Genomic DNA, 21,791 nt, shown 5'->3' on the forward strand with positions numbered 1-21,791 from the left:
AGAAGAGATCCTTCCTTAGTGGCAGACAGCTCTTAAATGGGGTCCAGGAGAGGTGGAGCCAGGCTCCACTCCTTCTGGTAGCACAGGAGAATTGCCTTCACCTGTGCTCCCCTGGCTGACTCATTGCTCGCCTCAGGTGGTCAATCAGAGGTTCAGGCTGTGATCAACAATTCCTATACACCATGGAAGTCCAGGGTCAGCGTTAGAAGTCCAAAATCACACTGTCTCCTGTACTGTATCACAGAATAAGGATGAGCTCCAAACACAGAACCCACAGAACCATATTATCTGGCCTGAAAAAGAAAAAAAGGCAAATGGGATTATGCACTAATGCTTTCTCCTGTTTTCATTCTGGGTGTATAGGTCACCATCAGCTGAGCACAGAGTGCTCATTGCTGTTGACTTTAGAGATGAGCAGAAATACAGATGGAATTGGTTTTGGTCATCTCATTCAAAGGGAAGCTTAAAAAAAAAAAAAGATTGAGGAACAAATAGATGTGAAAAGCCTCAAGGAATGTTTCTATCTACCAATTGCTTTGCTATAAAAAGTCCAACCAGGCCAAATAAAGTATATTATTTACATCTGCTTCAAAGGGGCACTTAGAGGACAAAAACTGTCATGTTTGCATGGTTTGACTCTGCTCCCACTCTTCCTTGTGCCTAATGAGAACAGGATGGCATTTACTGCTGGGCCCCCTGTCCCTTGTCACCAACCAAGTCTTATGTGTGTCAGCACCTAGATCCCCTTCATTGCCTCCTAAACATCTGCATGACTTCACAGCTGCCAGGGCTCTGCTATAGAGCAACCAAAGTCAGCGAGCCTGGGCTCTTCCTCCCTGATGGTTTCAGCCCTCTCCATCCCAAAGTGACATACCCCATGGGCAGGGTCCTGCTCCTGCACTGAGCACAGGGCACCAATGGAGACCTAGCAAGAGTTGTCCTTGGAAATGGCACCTTTGCGAAGTGACCCCAGTGAAACACTGAGCAAATCTCACAGAGCAAAAGATACAGTCATTTTAAATGAAATGACTGAAGGTCATCTGTGTGAGCAAGGAGACAAAATGCATTTCAGATGACTTTTTGAATCATCCTTTTTTGATGTTTATCATTTGAGCTATTTCTTTTGTTCTATTCAGCCCATCTGGTAATTAGCTCATGATGTGTGGATTCAAAACACATACTTAGTACTTTGATGATGAAGTAATACTTCTCTTGCTTATTTTGCCTAAACAGACTCCACAGCCATTCCCCCAGGGCTGTGGGATTTCTGTAGCTACTTCAATTACTTTCGACTTTAAAAAAAAATGAATTGGTGGTCTTGTTCAGGGACCAAATGACAGGAAGGGCCAAATGACAGGGTCTCCACCAGGGTTTCTGATAGATGCTGAGTCTTCTGTGCTGCAGCGTGAGGAAGGTGGATGTTCAGAATGCAGCCATAGCATTTCTCTTTTTCCCATGCTTGACCTCAGCTGACTGAGTGTGGGTTCAGATGTCCCCAGATCCCTTCCAAAGGCGTGCAGGGATGTGTTTCCTGTGCTGCATGTTTACTCAAAATGTCCTGGGCAGAGGATACAAGCACCGAGAAAGATGGACAGCCCAAAGAGAGAGTGCTGCTTTCTGCTGAGCTCTGTAGGATCAACACTGATGCAGCTGACCTTGTAGCAGTATGGAGAAACTGTTTCTGCATCTGCAGGCTAAAGCCTTGTCCTTTTTCCTGCCAGGCTCACTGACACCCATGCACTGATCTCAGGCTCCTGCGTAAGGACCGTGGGAACAATGCCCTTTCCACTGTAGGCAAGCAAAAATCAGGTTCACAATCGCATGAGGTACCTGAACACCCATAAATCTCGATGACATGCATCCCAGAGTCCTGAGGCAACTGGCTGACATAGTCACCAAGCCACTTTCAGTGATATTTGAAAAGTTGTGGTAGTCAGGGGAAGTCTCTGGATTCCATCTAAAGAAGCATGGCCAGCAGGTCTAAGGAGGTGATCCTGCCTCTCTGCACTGGTAAGACTTCCCCTGGAGTGCTGTGTCCAGATGCGGAGTCCTCAACACAGGAGAGACACAGACCTCTTGGAGCATATCCAGAGGAGTGTCACAAAAATGATCCCAGGGATGGAACACCTCCCTACAAGGACAGGCTGAGAGAGCTGAGGCTGTTCAGTCTTTGACAAGAGAAGGCTCCAAGGAGGCCTGATAGAGGCTTTCAGTATCTAAAGGGGGACTGTAAGAAAGAAGGGAACAGACACTTTAGCAGGGTCTGCTGTGAAGGGGAAATGGTTTCATAACTAAAACAAGGGAGATTCAGACTGGATGTAAGGAAGAATTGTTTTTTTTTTTTATGATGTGACACTGGAACAGGTTGCCCAGAGAGGTGGTGGATGCCCCATCTCTGGAGACACTCAAGGGTCAGGCTGGAGGGGCTCTGAGCAATCTGATCTAGCCGTAGGTATCCCTGTTCATTGCAGGGGAGTTGGACTAGATGGCCCCTAAGAGTCCCTTCCATCTCAAAGAATTCTATGATTCTGTGATTCTAAAGAGGAAGCCACAAAAGCAACAGAGATGGCATCTTCCCTGTCAGCTACCTCTGAGCAGTAAGTTGGAGTATTTCCTTGCAGTTCAGCCCAGAATGCTGAGGCTTTCTTCATTCCCAAATACAAAAGTACAAGCTTCTAGAAAAAGGATGAAAGGACTGGAGGGAGCAGGCCAGCTCAAGCTCTCCAAGACTACCAAGATGAAAGGATGTAAAGCTTATTCCAAGAAAGAGCTTTTCTGCCTTGCAGCTCAGTTGTATTTACCTTGAAAGAAATTAGGTTCTCTTAAAGGTCTTCACAGACAGCATAGTCATTTTGAAATGTGTTGTTCTTGGCCATGTATTGCTCTCCATCAAAACCATTCAATATGTAAGCAGTTGTAAGCACAATACTATAGCACTTCATCTATTAGAGTCCCAAAACTATTCCTAACATGGATAAGAAAGGACAGTTATTTAACTGGCATTTGAGGCCGCAATTCAACACAGTATCTAGAAGTAGAAAACACATGCTCATATTTGGCTGTTCACTTGTTGGGAGACATTTCTCAGATCACAACAAGTAACAGAACGAGGGAAAGTTCTTCAAAAAGTCCACTCTTGGTGTTCTCAGGGGCCACAAGAACAACCCTCCCTCCTCTACCTGCCTGCAAGCTGCATGCTTGCTTTGAGAGGAAAGTATTTTAAGGCATATGGGTCATCTCCAAGGCAGAACATCCACATGGACAAGATAAAGTCCTCAGGAAACAGAGTGAAATTCTGAAAGTACACTTTTTTTCTTCTTCAGCCCAAAAAGTTCTAGTAAGATTATAAAAACAAGGCAATATACATGCACACATACACAAACTTGCTGAGGAAAGAAGGCTGATCAATTAACACTTATGCTCATGCTCCAGATATGCTGAGGACAAAGCAGACTGCCAGCTCAGGCATGCTCTGAACTGGGTACCTCTCTCCAGCAAATAGGCTTGGAGCCAAGCCCTAATGGAGGAGGCTTTGGAACAGACCTGAAGCTGTGTACATGAATACCCTCATCCAAGCACAGTTCTCAGCCCTACTAGTTGTAGACATTTGGTGCAGCTTTCTCTCATATTTTCTTTGTCTAAGTTAAAGGCAGACACACGGTAACATGCAGTTTCAGTCATCTCAAATCGTGTTGGCATCATTACTTGGATACTATGGCAACAGGTAATATGGAAAAATGACACAAGGGTGACCAGGCAGAAACATAAGGGACTGTTAAAAGAGAAGAACATCAGCTTTAATTCTGTGAAAAAAATCAAATGTAACAACTGCTGTTTACAGAAACATGTTTTCTGTTTCAGTTGGCAACACCTATCTCCAAAAACATTTCTCCTTTGCAATTATACATTCATCTGGAAGGTCCACAAAGCACAGAGGTTTGCCAGCTCTCAGTGCACTGCATCTTGCTACTTACTTTGCGCTAAAGCTTTTTTATTTTTTCTTCATCTGTTTTCCCAACCTGTTCTTATGAAAGCTATCAAGGCGGATCAAAATAGATCAAGGACTGTTGAGCCTAATCAGCAGCACAATTTGGCTGCACTTTACCAAGATTCAGACTCTGGGAGTCAGCCTGAGCCAGCACTCTTAGTTTATGACTTTCAAAAGCCCGTTTCCCATGGTTATAGTTGAATTCCATCAACAGATGTAAACTGCCATGTTGTTATGTGAGTAACTCCTACCTTGTATAAGCCCCACAAAAAAAGGAAGAAGAAAGTGATAGGATAGCACTGGGAACAGTGAGATGAGAGATGGCTCTTTAGGGTGATCAAGGCAGCTGCACATCCACATAGCTCACTGGGACTCTGCATTAAGTCTGCAGATGCTATTCGTGATCACACAGAGTCCAGCTTTGCTGGAGTACCCAGCACTGCTGATGCAAGGGTGCCAAGACTGATGGAGAGCAGATCCTGATCCAGGTGCACTCGGCTTTCAGACAGGCAGACGCTACTGGAGATGGGCTGTGGAACAGGGATAGGGGCTCCCCTTCTCCTACCATCTCTGTAGGTGTGTTTTAATGCTGTTGCCTAACGGAGGAAAAATAAAGCTTGGCAAATCACTTCTCCTTCTTTGTAATAAAAAACGTGTGCTACATTAAAGTAAGGCTTGGCAAGAAGTTTTTCATTTGTATAGCTAGATTCCAGGCCACTTGAGGGATGATTTGAACTTTCATGCAGTTTAAAAAGCTATATATGCTTATGTTGTTGACATAACAATTAAGACATTTACTCACAGGTAGTTATAGCCTCATTCAGTTTATATGTTTAATGGAACAGTCAGATTGAGAAATCAGACTTACAGAAGTCAAAAGTCTAAAGTGTGGATTCCCAAAGCAACTGTAACTTATAACCCACTTCCATATAAAACCAGAAGAGTACTGGTTGGGATGACAAGTGCAGTACAATTCACAATTTCATTTTTTTTGAAAGAACACGCTTGCAGCCAGTCGAATAGTAACCAAACACTGATCTGCAGTGCAAGCACCTGATTGTTTCACTTTCTGGAAGGCACTTCTAGATCTTTACCTTCTCTCCAAGCTGTTACCAACCAGTAAACAAGTGTAGCTGAACTCCCTCATGCTGCTGCACAAGCTCATCCACTCTCCACTTGGCTGCCTCCTGCAGTGGCCACAGTCATAGATTAAGGAATGAAACAAAAAAAAAAAGAACCAAAGGACTCAGCTGCTGCAGTCATTCCATAGCTGTTTCTGCTGATACACTATTGCACCTGGATCATGCACACATCCTGAGAACACTAGCAGCAGGAAAAATAAAATACTCATTACAGAAAAGATGCCTACAAGACCCGACTGTGCTGCGTTACAAAGCATGGAAACTGACCCCTTCCAGCAGTAATCACTAACACGAGTTTCCAGACGGTTACTATCAAGACTTGATGCAATTTGTGTTCCAGGCCATAGGAAAGGTTGAGTGTTGATCAATATCAAGATCTAAAATAAGAGAACCCTCTTCCCACACCACTCCTCCACTCGCACATACCCCTTCCGCTTCTGGCAGTCACCACACTGCTTGCTGGGATCCAGCTCATGGGACAAACATACATTTAATGGTGTTTCCTGACCTCAGATCTAGTCTTTGGAAGCAATATTAAGCAGAACTTGGGAACAATTATGAAGAGACAGAGAGACTTGGGGTGGTTAAAGGGAGAGTTAACTACTGTAAAGAAGATGGAGCCAGACTCCTTTGCAAGTCACACCGTGACCAGAAGAGAGGCAGCAGAGACAAGTTACAACACTAGAAATTCCCATTGAATGTGAGAAATTGGGGTGTTTATTGTTGTTTTTTGTTTTGTTTTGTTCTGTTTTGTTGTTATTTTCTACCATGAGGCATTTCTATCCTTTACGGCAAGCCAGGCTCAGCCAGATGACCCCAGACAACATGATGCAGCTGCAAGACTGGTCCTACCCAAAACAGGGGCTGCCCTGGGACCTCCAAGAATGCTCCCAACCCAAATGGTCCTGTGGTCTTTATCTCTGGGTCCCACTTTGTGCTACACCGGTCCCAAAGACCAGCGTCTTGCTATGAAGATACCCTATTTAATTTTTCTCTCCTTGTCTGTGTCAGCCTCTGTTCTAAAAGACATCTGTAACACACTATCTTCTTGCTCCATCTCCTGGGGAAGTGTTATTTCTTCAGACTGTTCCTGTAGAGAATACAGGTTGCACTTAGGATATAGTTATTACTTCTTAAATCTGTCCAGGTGCTGATTACAGCTGATAAAATGGCCGAGAGTGGTTTTCAACAGGACTTACAGTGCTGTCAAAAACAACATTTGGGTGAAACTTTATTACTGATGAAATTCTTCAGAAGTCAGCAACTAAACCAGATGCTGCAGCCCACTCCTCCACGGCCTTACAGACATCGCTCTTTTTGACAGTCATAGCACACCCCTCCCTTCCTCTCTGTGCCCTGAGTGTGTACTGGCTGTGAGGAAAGAAGGGAAAAAAGTTATTTTTGGCTTTCCACTTTTTATGGCATTCCTATCCCATAAAACTCTTTGGAACTGTGTGCTTCACCCTGGGTCAGAATGAAATAGGTTCAGAAATCGCAGTGAAATTTCAGCTCAATGCTGAAATCCAAATCGGTTTCTCAGGCAAAATTCCCTCCACGGGAGCTTTCTCAGTGATGGGAGGGATGAGTTCGGAGGCGCACTGTGTGCAGGGCAGAAATGTAGACGTGATAGCATGGGCAGGTGAGCAGGGACATGGTGGGAAGGTTGGTAGAACGAGAACAGTTTCCTTCTTGGGGGCTTCTCAGCTCTCCAGTCATTCCTCAGTGAAAGATTGGCCAGGCATGGTTGCTATGAAGCAATCAGATTTAAAGATCTAAACTCTTCAGTGTCTTTTATGGCCCTGATATTTCATGTATTGTCTCAAAGCTTGACATCTGCTGACTTAAAGTACATAACAGAGGCACAAGCTCCAGAACAGAATAGCGTTTTATGGAACAGGTTCATGACATAATTGTCTGAGATTTTTTCAGTTTCATCTTAAAATAAAGCAGAGGAAAATAAAATAAACAAATAGCAACAACAAAATACTCACTCATTTTAACTGAATCATCACAGAAGCCATTCCAAACACCATTCAGCACCATATCAAGGGTAGGATAAGGCAAATACCCTAAGGAGAATAATTAGCTTCTAGAAAATGAAGATTATGTGAATAATGCAAATCATATGCTTTATCCTTTCATTCTTCAGTAACATAAGGTAGAAATGACCTACAAGCTGCTGAACTACAAATACAATGACAAGGAAAGACTCCTGGTTAGGCAAATCTGTCTGACTCTGGGTGGAACACCAATACATCCTCTCCAGGCTCCCAGGGAACAACATTTGTAATGGAACAAGCAGAAGACCTTAGAGGAAAAAAGATGGAAAAGAGGGGATGTGGGTTGTGTTTATGTCTGTTAACTCTTTTGAAATAATTTTGATAGAAGAATTAAGCCTACTTTAGAGAGGGAAATGTATTATTGATGAGTGCATTTCAATAAGCAAGGAATAAAATGTAGATACTTCTTCAGTATCCTAGAGACAGGTAATGCCCAAAAGAGGAATTAGAAAGTAGCAGAAAAAAAGGAGTTATTGCTGAGTGATGTGTTAATTTTTAACTGGATCCCAGAGATGACACACAGATCATCTCGCTAAGATGGAAATAATCCCCAGGACTTCTTGGAGCTTCAAAAAAGGATGTAATTTAGAGACAGACGACCAGATCTTCTTTCCGCCCAACATTTTTCCAGGACTAGCAGAGGGAGTTGCCCATTCTCCTGCCTCATTTAACTTTCAGGCTTACTTCCAGAGCCAGCAAGTTTGTACAGCCCAGTCTCTCAGTGCTCACCACTGCTTATTTGCTGCTGCCATGCTCTAAGATAAGCTAGATCAGTAAGACTTGTGTGAACATGAAATATTAGAGCTAGTCCTAGCTAAGCCAACTGAACAGATCTACCCCAATGCCTAAATGAGGCAAATAGGACTAATGTGCACAGAAGGAAAGTGATAGAAGCTTTAGCCAGACCTTCCTCTGAAATGCACAGAGCAATGGGAGTGCTAGACAGACACACATTGAAGGGAAAGTAAAAATAAACAAATAAGTAATCAAGGATGGAAATCTGGCATCAGCTAGGATCAGACAGTGATGGTACAAGCCAGTACTTGAAAAGCATAGACGTAATGATTTGAGTTTTGACATCAATACAAGTTTATCTGAAGAAGTCACATGGTACTGTCCTGTAACATATAATTTCAATGAGTATCAGACCACGAACTCCTACTTTTTGGATCTCTCTCCTCAATCCTGTGACCTCACGTTTACATGTTGCAGCAGCTGTTATATTTTCTTTAGCATTCAGCCTTCTTCAGCTTTCACCACGACAACTTCTAATCTTTTTCAGAGCTGATCTGGCAAAGAAATCCACACTGAAAAACTGCATGCAACAGCTCCCTGAAGTCTGCAGGTCTTATGAGTTTGGAGGACTTCCAGCCCTCTCCCAGGGACTCTCCAGTTCACACTCAAAGTTTCAGACGATTGGGCTGACATGAAATACAATTTATCTTCCCGATTTCTCAAAGCTGGAATGAAAAGGGAAAAAATGCATATAATTTAAGTATAAGAATTATCACACAACATAGAGAAGACCTGTGGAGAGCTAGGGGAACTTGCAGCTGCTAGGCAGGATGGTAGATCACAGTTCAGCAGTGCCCATAAGCAACTTACTGACTTCAGGATGTTTCACCCAGCTTCCCATGCCTGACAAGAGGTGTCCAAATCACATCGGGCTCTTGACTGAAAATGTGCTGAGCAAAAGCCATTGGCTGTAACATAGTGGTAGCTCTGCCTGCTTGCTGGCCTAAATGCTCAAGTCAGACAGGTGTCTGGACCCAGTGTGCTGGGCCTAACAGACAAAGCTAGCTCAGGAAGTAGGTATGTGAGGAAGATTTAAGGAATGAAGGATGACTGAGGCCACATCTCATGCACTGTGTTCAGTTTTGGGCCCCTCACTACAAGAAAGGTATCGAGGCCCTGGAGCACATTCAAAGAAGGGCAATGAAGCTTTGAAGGATGTGGAGCACAAGTGTTATGAGGAGCAGCTGAGGGAACTGGGAGTGTTCAGTCTAGAAAAGAGGAGGCTCAGGGGAGACCTTATCACTCTCTCACAACAACCTGAAAGGAGGTTGTGGCGTGGTGGGGATCAGCCTCTTCTCCCATGTAACAGCAATGAGAGGTAACGGCATCAAGTTGCTCCAGGGAAGGTTCAGGTTGGATGTTAGGAAAAAGTTTTTCTCTGAAGGAGTTGTAAAAAAACTGGGGAACAACTCAGAGCTGATGGGTTGCAAGTCTTGCTTCATGATCCTGGTGGTCATGCACAATATTGGATGAGAGAATACTGCTTTGAAAGCATCACTGCAGCTGGGAACTTGAGAGTCATCCTCTTGTATTACTTCATGGACAAGACTTCTGTTAACACTTCTTCCCTCAGAGGCAAAAAAATTAAAACCGGGGTTACTGCTTTAAAAGAATGCAGAACTACAAACCACATCCAGACAGCAGTAACAGGCAAACTGAAATGATACTGAAATGCAGGAATTTATCATCAAACATCAGTTCATACCAGGAACCGCAGCTTATAATCTCTACAGTAAAAGGCATTAAGAACCAATATCATCAGGTTTAAAAGCCTAAAATAAGCAATAAAAAACACTGTCTCAAATAACATAACCCAGATACTCTGGAGAAAAAGTCTATCAATCTGCCTTCTTACATAAAATTAATGTCTATATGCATTGTTGCCCTCTAATAGAAATGACTACATAGTCCTGGAGGTATCCCTTCAGTGTGTGAAAAGGGCTTCTTCTGTTACAAAATACACTAATGGCATTAGCATATTCTACATGTTTTATAATCTTATGTTTTATACAACCAGTCTTCTTTTAATAAAGACTGGTGAGGGATCTCATGCTAAAAAATTGGCATTGACAACAAAAACTTTCAGTAGGTGAAAACTTTATTTCCACTCTCATCATACACTTGACTACTCCAAAGTCTCATTTAATTTTGGTACAGACTCCATTAGCTTGGGAGTGACAGCTCTATCCTTTAAAACAAATACGTTAACAAGTAACAATAATAATTCCATAGATATGTGCAAAGATGCTGAACATTCTGAACTAGAAAGAAGCAAACAAAAGAGCATAATGCTGCTGAATAGTGGTAGCTTCACATATCTCATGCAACTACTAAGATGTAAAGATCATTAGCATGACTAAGATTTAAGATTATCTGCTAACATCCAAAGCAATGCTTAGCTGCACACTGTAGCACCAGCAATATGAACAAGCTGTCACGCAACTGAATCTTCAAAATGCTTGAAGGGATTCCTTTCTACCTCAAAGCAGTTCTCCAGACATTGTATAGCTATGAAATATTTTAAGATCAAACTCTTGCTGATTGCTGCTATGTGCAAGAGTACCACAGGACTCTCGTGGGACTCCTCATTGCAGTAGGGTTTAAATAGCTAGTTTTCCTGTCACTGGTGTTTCCAAAGCAATACTGTTGTAGTCTGGATCCACAGTACAGCACTGAGGGTGTTTTATAAGCACTTATCAAACTGATTTGCATCACAGAGTGGTAGCACATAAACTGAATTGTTGTTGTAGAAAGGTAATGCAGAGGGTGCACTGCAGGCACATGTTCAGTGCTGTAACCACTTACACGTATTCAGTCCATAAAGTCAGATTTCTTTTGCCTTCAGCCCTATTCTCTCTGGGGAGAAGGTGTGAAATAATAGCCTGGCATGGGGAAGTTGGGAAACTCCACAGGACCAGGCTAGAGCTAAGGCACCATAAAATGCATGTGTTGTCTGCACTAGATCTTCAGTACTGACTCCTTTGCTTCACCAGCACATCCTGTCAAATCCCATTCACAGATGTGGACAGGTAGCACCAGGAGTCTTAGTGGTTATTTAAAAACAAATCACAAGGTTGAAATGATACTCCAGCTGCACTCTTCAATGCCCAAATATCTTCAGTTTTCTAGTTCTTGCTCCCTCCATCCCCACTGTCCCTACCTTCTCTCCTGGACTCCAGGACAGGGTGCTACAGATTACCAACTGATGGAAGAGTGTGATGAAAGGCATGGAGATGATACATGCTGTTTTTGAGGTGCCCCTTTATAGTGCTGTACACATCTGAAGGAAGGCACTCACCAGATTCCAGTAAGTGGAATCTGGGCTTGCTTTATTTTACTATAAGTGAATTCAATCTTGGATCTAAATCTTTCTTGTTGTCTTATTAAGCTTTGGAGAGCAGAGATACATTGTCATTAAAACACGCACCTTCATTAGGGATGTAGAGAGATCTTTAATGCTTTGCTAGCAACTCAGCCTACAAAGCTGTTGACTTCAGAACACAATCAAATTGCTCTACCAACAACCAGCAAACTGCTCTCTGGGTCAAAATACAACAACAAACTACATTCAGAAGTCCTAGAGCAAGCTAGCTTCCCTGAGAAACATGACTTCTGAAAGGAAAGAAAGCTATTTTCAAGCTTTCGTGGCTGAAATATTTCATGGCAACGTTATAGCTACAACAAATTCCTCTGTAGGAGGAAAGACTTCAGGCAAAAATTAGAGAGGATTTGATTTATAATGGAAAATAAGCTAGAAGTAACAGGCCAAGTTTTGCTTACACTGAATAATACTTAGCACCTACATAGGAAAATTCCCACTGACTGCAGTCAGAGTAGATCTGAGGTTTTAAACATTCAGTCTCCACTTCAGCTTCAGAATAAGAGCGCTAAAAATTAGGTGTCAGACTGGGACATGCCCTTCCGATGAGAAAGGGAAGAAATGGTACATGTGGAGCCCTACCTTCCTCGGGGAAGAAGAGTAAAAGCAGGTTGGCTCAAGGGCAAAACTGTCTTTAATCGCTCATTAAACTGGTCATTAAATACCTGCAGGAAAAGGTTGAATGGTGTTAGTGGTGGTGGAGCCCAAGTCCATGTTGGAGCTTGCAGCTAAAAGGAGTTTGGAGAAAGGACCTATCCAGCCCCAGCTGTCAGAGGCTGTATGCCTCAAGGTTGGGTTTAAGCCAGACCAATTAGGAACAGGCAAAAACCCACATTTTGCTGCAGGCAGAGAGGGCAGGTGACTGCCTTCTGCTGCTGGCTGTGTTACAGAGACAGCCTGTGTCCTCCTTCTGCCTACAGCGGGGAGAGGAGACAGAGCTGGGCTGCAGTACCAGGGGTCACCTTCCTGCTCCAGGTGAACAAGGACTAAAGGGAGCAGAACTGCTTGAGCAGGATCCAACCCAGCTTCAGTGCCTGGTGCCCTATCTGTTCTCCAGTTTGCAAAGCAACATCAACGCAACGTGTGCTCAGAGAGCAAAGCTACCATTTATGGCATCGGCAGCCAAGAAAGCAGACGAACCTGAGCATCTGCATTTGCAATCTTCAGTGCTCCATAAAAGACAAGGTCAGACAGAGAACATGTGTTTCGTATTTGCAAATCTGAATGATTTATATTAGAGGAGCAGGGCTGGACTGTGTGCAGCCTCTAGGTTGTTAAAATTTAATTTACTAATCAATTACTATCAGATGCTAGACTTCTTCAGCTGCCCCATATGAAGAGCATAGCTTCTCACAGAACCCTGTCTTGATTTCAGTGCTGTGTCTCCTTCCAGGGGCTCAAAGGAGGTAAGGTAGGGTGAGTGTGCAAAAGAAAAAGTCTTTCAGATCAAGAGACTACTCAGTTCTAGCAGATTTTTTATTTTTAAAAGATATTTATTTTTAATTAAGAGAAGCCCCCAGAGCATTACCTGCCTCTTTCTGTTGGCCACTTGGGTCAATAGAAAGATGCTGACTGCTTGCCACTACTTCTATGAAGCAGCTTTACCTGAGGAAGCAGCTGCATTAAAATGAATGGGAGTTCTCTCACCTCTGGGGACAAATCTGAAGGATGCTGCAAGTGCCTAACTGTGCTGCCCTCATTTGGTGTCATTGCTTCTCAGCCATCAGTCCCAGTTAAAAACTTTTAAGGCTTTATAACTTTTAAGTTATAAACCTATGCCTCTCAGCACTCAAAATGAAGTGAAGTAGGATGAAAAGACAGAAGCAAGAAGTATTTTTGCTGATAAACATCTTTCCAATTTCATGGGTTATGAGCTATACATTGGCTCTCCATAAACTCGAAGCAGCAGCAGGAATACCACACCTCTTATAGCTTGCTATCTTACCTTTGTACAGTTACCACACAGTCCTGAGAGAGCTTGAGGGTGTCTCTAACGCTCAGGAACACAGGATACCATCCCTACCCTTCAAGCTGAGTTAAAGAAAACCTGATGGCTTGCATGATTTCTACAGACAAGTGCAGATGACAACTAAATGGCTCCTGCTCTCCCCCTATTAAGGATGGCAGCATCAAGAACATGGCAAATGAGTGGAGGTCTTATAGTTTAAAATTAGGAGAATGCAGAGCTGCTATTATGCTGCCATACGCCATGCCTGCGCATCCTCCTTCTCAATTGCACCTGCCCTGCATCTTGCTCAAAGTCCAGTACTGATAATGGGAGGCCTAAACAAATATTGAAAGGACAAAATACCTCAGCACACCTTTGCAGAGCATGCACGATAAATAAATGAGATACTGAACAACTCTAGTAACATCCTGTTCAGGACATAAACATCAACACTAGCATTGGTTGAACAGTTTTTTGAATGTCCCGTTAAATGTAGTTCCTTTCTTGGTTAGTAAGTCATACATTAAATGATTCTGGCTTCCTTCTAGCATGGTAATTGGAGACCAATAAGATTTTCAAATTATGGGTGAATTGCCAGCTCTTCTCTCCAGTTCTTCACTATCTGCATTTTGGGTGACAGGTTCCCTAAGAATAGGTTAATGTTACTACTCTTGGAATAGAAGAAGGAAATATTTTTAACTGGGGAGTAATAAATCCAGTCCAGGCTTTCAGATGGAGAGTCATTCACATTAGGACTCACAAAACTTAGAATTCTTTTATTTTTTTCCAACAAATACCCAGCAGGTCACAGGCAGTTGGACAACAAACTCCACCATGGTAATTTATACCATCTCATAAATTATAGAACTGCAGCTTCCCCCCTTTGCACACTTTTTTTGTGAGGGTGGGGCAAGGAAAGGAGATGAATGGGGAAAAAGCCAAAAAAAATCAGACTCCAGGAATATTATAGTGTCATCAATTACTAAAGACTGACTGTAACAGACAGTGTATCAGTTTGTGCTAAAGCTTCCAATGCATAACATTCTGAGCGTTGTTTGTTGGCGGTCATTTTTGCTGTTTCTCTGAATGCTAATACTTCAGATATATTTATGCCTTTCCAGAACACTTCAGTCACCTCAGTTTCATTAAATGCAGAAGACAAATGCTGTTGATCTGACCTTACCCACTAACTATAACTGGAGAACTTCGCAATATTGCTGCCTAGCAGATTTATTCCTACTTGGCACTACTACTTAGAAACAGCCTCATTAACAGGCAGCTAAATCAGTAGAGTGAAACATGGCAAACTGTGTGCAGCAAACACAAGGACAGCAAGCCAGCGTAGGGTTGCTGGGTGTAGCAGGGCCATGACTGCTATAAGACACTGTAAGTGTTTGTGATAGAAGAGGAGAGCTGACAAAAAGCTTTCCAGAGAAGGCAAAGAACAGAACCAGAAGCAATGATACAGGGTAATCAGCCCAGCAATTAGGCTAAGTGGCATCCAATTCCTATTTTAAATTCCTCCTGTAGTTCCATTTTAAGAGCCCTATTTTCCACACATAGGCACTATGGAGTTTCTGAATGCTATTACGTCATTGATGCATCCAGCTCTGGAAACAACTGCATTTGAGTAACAACTCAAACATCCCCAAGCGTTGTTAAGAAGCTTGAAGACAGTCTGCCTGAAATGGAAATGGCCTTGACAAGCAGTAGATGTTGCTTTGACCTCCAGCTTCCCCTTGGCCACACAGGTCACAAAGTCCACTTGTCTCTTTCTGTAACATGCAGCAACAGGAACTAGTGCTTCAGTACACTGACAGAAGAAAGCAGATATCTTTACCCTGAGTGGGGAGGGTCTGTGCCTGGTAAACACATACAGGAATCTCAGTCAGGTCCTGTCTGCCATGGAGGCCTGTCTGGGAGAGAGGGGAGAAAGCCAGAAGCTCACAATCCTTCGCAGCTGGAATTTTGGCTTCGAGGCAGCGCACCTTGCACACAGCTGAGGATCAGCTGCACTATGTAGGCAAGTACACTAAGCAAGAAGTCAGAGTTTACTACTCCAACTTGACATGCACTTGGAGAATGCTGGATTCCAACTTATCTCCCATTCTGAACACCAGGAGCATTCAATTCCTGACTCAGACCCAGAACCAGACTTCAGGATTTGTTCCCAGCTCTGCAATCTCAACATTAATTTGGCTACAGGTACATCCATAATAACAAAATACAAAAATTTCATCATCACTGATGAAATACAAAATCACAGTTATCTTTATATTGACTCTTTTCTGTCCTTTCTTGAAAGTGATCTTTTGAAGTACGTGCAGCTACTGTTGTGGGCAGATCTGTGCAGGCTGCTGCAGCGCTTCATCTGCTCCTTCCAGAGACAGATATTCAAGCCCTTGACACTTCTAACCTCACACAGCTGAGAGATGTACCTTCTAGATCCTGCAGCAAGCCTCTCATTCCTGCCACCAAAACCTTTTGATGAAAGAGTTCAATCAGTAGAAATGAGATTATAATCCACCATTGTCCTTGACTACTGCTGGGAACAACCTGAGGGCAGCCTGGTTGTGAGAGGTTGTGAAAGAGCCAGGAGCTGCCAGTCCTTCAGCCAAGAAAGCCTGGAAGGCCTGGAGAGCCACAAAATAGCACAGTCTGGCTCAAAAAGTTGATATGTAATGTGTCATCTCAAACAAAATGAAGCATAGGGGCAAAAGTAATTTAGAGATTGATGGTCTGAACAGAAAACACACCGCAGCTGTCTAGGAGTAACTCAGATCTCCATCTGAGGAATAAATCGCTGCCAGAGATTTTCAACAATTTACTTGGATATCAAGATCATCATCATCTTTAAATACCATTTAGAGATTATGTTTAGGAAAACTGGGAAAAGAGCCAGAGACACTAATAACTGCATTGATCTAAGTTAGAAGACTAATGAGAAACATTACATTCATATTTCAAGCAATTAACTTGCATTTTACCCCGCCATCTCAACATGTACTTACATATCAGATGACACATGCTATATCATGAACCATATCACAGTTAATTCGAAGGAGCGTGAATTCCTCAGTCAAAGAAAGAGTTCAATGATATATAACAGCACTTAAAAAGTCTGCTTCAGAATGGAAAGTTACTGCAGAATAGTTTGTATATTTTAAGTTCAAGCCTTCATTTAATCCACCACAACTCTCAGTGTGGAAATGACCTAAGTCTAATGATTATATATCTCATCCACTCATTATTTATATTTGGTTGAGGACACAAAACAAAAGCAGTACCAAATGCTAGCTTAGTTGCCACCAGAACACAGCACGCTCTGGATGGCTGACAGAGACCAAGTAGTTCTCCATCAGCTTCAGCCCTGTAGCAGTATATTCATTTTATTACTTGCTTCTCTTCAATGAGTACAAACCAAGTTTGACAGTGCATCAATTAAAAGCAATGGTTTTAATAAGATGCTGAGACCCAAGAAAAAAAATACTTGAAAGGGTGAAGATTTACTGGAATATCCTACCAGAGCAATGGCTTAGTTTCCCCTTGTGGCAAACCGAAAAAATGGAAAATACCAATGACTTCAAGATATACTCTTGCAGCTGCTGCAGTATATACCTCTTACAGAATGGAGAAATGAAACAATGCAGCAGACAGCAGGATCTCACTTCTTTAGATTCTCTACTTGCTTGCTGTACGTCTGGATACTTCACTGAAGAAACTTATTAGATCAAGGTAGCATAAATTTGACAGTAACTGAAGGGACAACATAGAAAATATTTTCCCCTAATGCACTGCAGCATAATTGTTAGAGACACTCAAAATGCCTTTACATTTCTGACAAAAATAACAACTTGCATGACTTACACAAGTCATCAAACATGTGATTTGCATTATGGCTCTCTAACAACTCTCTTATTTGTCAAACTGCACATTGACTCCCCAGCTGTTTCACCACCTTTCTTCATACCTAAATTCGGGACATCATAAAGGGGCAAAAAGTATTTGTAGCACTGGGCTTGAAATCTCCATGGTGTCTTCTTTCAGTGGCCACTCTTTTCCAGATCTCGCACTGCCTCCTTCTTGTCTCTTTTTATGCTTGGGTCATCTTGAATTTATTTACTAATATTTCCCATTTTTGGTCCACAAATATCAGAGCGGTAGTAACAGCAATATCTGTGTGTAAAAGTATTCAGTATTTTTGTTATAGCAAAACAATACTGTATTCAGCATTATTCATGATGTAATGAGCTATAAGGAAAACTCAACAGGCATAGGCTTTTCGTGCTATAAATGACCGGTTTGGGAACTATTACAACCTGCTTTACTGACCATGTCGAAAGGTAACACAAAAAGCTGTAAGCAACATGTTATAGTCAAGGAAGAAGAACAAAGGTGCAAAAACCATTAAAAAGAACAGTGCAAACAACCTGCCTTCATAACAGCCCTATCCCTCTCTCCTCACCTTGCAGATGAAACTGGAAGTGCCGTTTATCTGAAGCTTTTGGCAAATTCCAGGAGAAACCCTCTTTTCCAGCAGCCAACGCACTGCTGCATTATGGCTGACTTCCTCACTTCGTCCATTTTCAGTTAGCTTTTTCTCCTCGCAACTTGTGTGCTGTATTTTGCCCATGAGGCATTTCATATAAATTAGTGGCTGCAAGGAGGGTTGCAGCTGCAGGAGAGTCAGCTCAGAGATTCAAAATCTCCATTAAGAAGTTACACTGTACACTGGCTACTGTTTTACGTACTCTTCATCTACCTGTTTTCTGTAATCTGGCTCTTCATCACCTGATTCCTCAGGGCCACACTCAGAGAAAAGGAAGGTTGTATCCTTCACAGCTGTGATATGAACCTCTGGAAGAGCCCCCGTTCGTGCTGGGATAAGTCACTGGCAGAGAGGAAAGAGATGCATATTATCCCATCAAGAAGATGAGAAGAAGGAGCAAGGCTATGTGGTGTTTGTCTCATGCATTAGCATCCAACACAGCCATGCTATCATGAAGGATTTGCCCTCAGTGTGAGTGAGAGCATGGCACCAACTCTGCAGCTTCAGACATCTAGGCAGGTGCTGCAAGTGATGAGTGGCAGTGGTGGTTACTAATAAAGTCAATAGTTTGAGCATATTTAAATGTAAAATCTATCCTAGGCATTTTCTAGCTGCAGAGAAAAACCCTCTGCCTGCTCTGTGGCACCATCTAGTGCTTACAAAGTAACAACACTCTGGGGAAAACAAGTCCAGGTTACACTAAGTTCAGAAAAAAGTAAAATAGGAGCGCATAAATACATATCTAAAACATGCAAGAGAAGTAATAGAAGTAATAATAGCCTGTTTTCACTTTACAAGTGCTAGGGTCTACTTCCGTCACACCAGTATCCAAACATCTCTGCTGAGTAACTCTAATGAGATGTACTCTACTATACCTGTTAGCATCCCGGCTGAGGGCACAACAGAGCTCAGCTGAGGTCATTATCATTATTCTCATTCTCAGCAGATGAGCCACCAACAGCCTTACTTTCTTTAAAGTACATGCAGATTTACACTTCTTCTTGTGCTCCAAGCTAGCAGCTATACTGCTGCACCACTGGAAATTACGTCTGACTGATACAAAGATATGTCTGCCTTTTGGAAGGTGGTCACATGTCACTGCCAACAGGTACCGAGCCACGGACAAGAAAAAACGAGCCCACCTCCTGAGGATGATGATGGAAGATCATTAGCATACAGCTGGATAGTCTACAAAGCTCCACTCACAGATTTTAAATGGTTCCTTTCTGCTCTGGAAAGGAATATCTACTTGCTTCAATTTTATTACCACTACTAGTTGTTGGCTTTTTTTGGGCAGTGGATAGGAGAGCTTCACCCCCCTCCATTTCCCTACTCACTATAAAATGAGATGGTTAGAAACAAGACATCTAAAAGTAATGGTCTGTTTGTTGGTTAAGAAAGAACATCTTATTTCTTACCATCCTCAGTTTCTTTGTCACAACATCCAAGGAATACTTTGCAGCATACTGGAAAACTTCAGTGCCAGTCTCTTCAACCTTCAAGTACTCTAGCAACTTTGAGTTTAGAACATCATTCTATAATGGCATAGTCTCCTAATTACAGAGCTCACACTTTTCAACTCCATAAAGGTCTGTGCTTTTGCTGTGTTTGTTGTCTTTTCATATTAAAAAATGACTCAGTAGTACATTCTCCCATGCCATTTTCAGGTTAGCCTCTTGAGTTCTGGTAGCAATATGCTATCTGCATTCATCATACAGGGAAGACACCTTCACATTGCATAGACACAGCACTATCCATTCTTCACAAGAACAAACCACAGCAAATAAATTTGTGGAAAAGTATATGCCTTGCCCACTAATTACAGTATTAACACTATACTTACACTTCCAGATTTCACTCTGTACCACTTTGTACCAACTGCTGTTGCAAAGGAATCCAGCCAACAAATTCCCATTTTCCAAAAAATGGAAACTGTTTACCTACAACAAATGTTCTTGATCTGTCAGAGACATTCAAGCATCCAGCTGTTTACATGGGTTATTTATGAGCACTCTGATGCACCTAACATAACTGACATACCACTTTCCCTCATTCTTCCTCTGCTTTTTCTTATTTTCTGCATAGCACTAACACTAACTCAAACGCTAATGCAGTCTAAAATGCACTGACCGCATGGAGATTAATCTTATCTAAATACATTGCTACTGAGCAAATAGAATAAAAAAGTCTTCCTAAGAAGGTCCCAACAGAACAATGAATATCCCAAATGAAGTAGAGCCATAACCTCTGTGTAATTGCTCAGTTGTTTTTTTTTTTAAAGCAAACTTCAAGACACTTGAGATAACTAAAGACTAAAACTAAAGCTTTGCTTCTGCTATCAAAATAAAGACCAAAATAAACATTTTCAATAAGCAGGATGCTTAAATGGTCCAACAAGATGCGCAAGTAAGATACAAATAAAGAACAGCAGCATGTGAGACTATTAGATACTATCCTTCTCAACTTATACAGTTATTCCTTAAGAATAATTCAGTCAGAAAAAAAACAGAAGGGAAAAAATTGCAATTGTACTATTTCAAAAGGTGAGAACATTTCCGGAGCTGACTCAAACTACATCTGTCCTAAGCTACATTGGAATGACTTCAAGGCATTTTGTTATCAACTTACAGCTTCGAGTATCTTCTATTGTTAAAAGTACTCTCAGATTTGCTTTAAAATGGAAAGAAAAAAAAAGCAAAACAGATGAACAGCATTTGTCATAGAATTAAAGTAAAGCACCTATTAGAAAGTTTAATAATAAAGTTTAATAAGAGCAGTTTTCAAATTCACACCAGTAATACTTCAAATGCATCCAATCCTCACTATTTCCATATGAATTCAGCACATCCAAAAATCTACTTATTTATGTACTTCTAACAGAATCAATTTCCATTCAAACACACGTAGCATTCAGTGCAGTTTGGGTCCCTCCCAATACCACCCTCAAAAAAAAAGCTCGCTAGAACAAGCTACGCTTTGCAAGAAAACAAACAAAATCTCCGTTAACCTAGACAGCTGCTTAAACTTATATCAGTGACACTCCAATGTACAAGTAAAATGTCATAGGTTAAGAATAAATCATTCCAAAACCAAACTAAACCTCCCTTTGACCACATCCCAAATCTTGGCTTTAAATCAGCAAACATCTATGACTTAAACAGAGATTAACTCGCTTCCATGTATTCTTGCTGCAAAGCAAACACACTATCTCAAAACAGTAATCCTTGCTAGAAATTCATGTTGTTCTTATTGCTAGAATACCCTCCACAGTCAATTGACCCACCATTATTTTGGTGTAGGCACTTCTTTCTGCCTCTAGCAGAATCCAGAGGTGCACAGGAGGCATCTATTACAGTCAGTATCAATGAACTCAAAGCATAGTTTTGTGCAAGGACTTTCTTCACATCTCTGCTGCTCCCTCCACATTCTCAGTAATTTCTAAATTTTAGCATATTCAGGCAAACCTGGGAGTATTCTTCAAGAGAAGGTCCAGAGTTTGCTATATATTTAACCAGTCCAAAGACGGAAACAAGAACTTTACTCTGAAGATCCTCCCTCATCACTAGACAGTTATTTTGCTAATCCACTGCTCTGCCTTTCTTATGATCAACTAGTCAAATTAAGATGGAGAATCAATTATTTCTCACTCTTTAAGACGAATTCAGATCTGACAATCACCCAATAAAACATTTGTTTTTGAATACGAGTCTTTAGGAAATGACATCAACCAAAATGTTACAGATGCAAAACATACACATACCTTTTTATTCCTAGCAGACAGAATTGCAGAAGAGTCACTACCTTGATAACAAAAGCCAGCAGAAAGGTACTGAAAGGTCAGTTAGAAAAACAAAAATCAGTGTAAGTGAAATGGACTATACACAAATACCTAATGGACAAGCTGCAATGACTGACAATACCCAAAACTGA

Source organism: Meleagris gallopavo, chromosome 3 (assembly GCF_000146605.3).
Source record: "Meleagris gallopavo isolate NT-WF06-2002-E0010 breed Aviagen turkey brand Nicholas breeding stock chromosome 3, Turkey_5.1, whole genome shotgun sequence".
In the NCBI taxonomy this organism is placed as follows: Eukaryota; Metazoa; Chordata; class Aves; order Galliformes; family Phasianidae; genus Meleagris; species Meleagris gallopavo.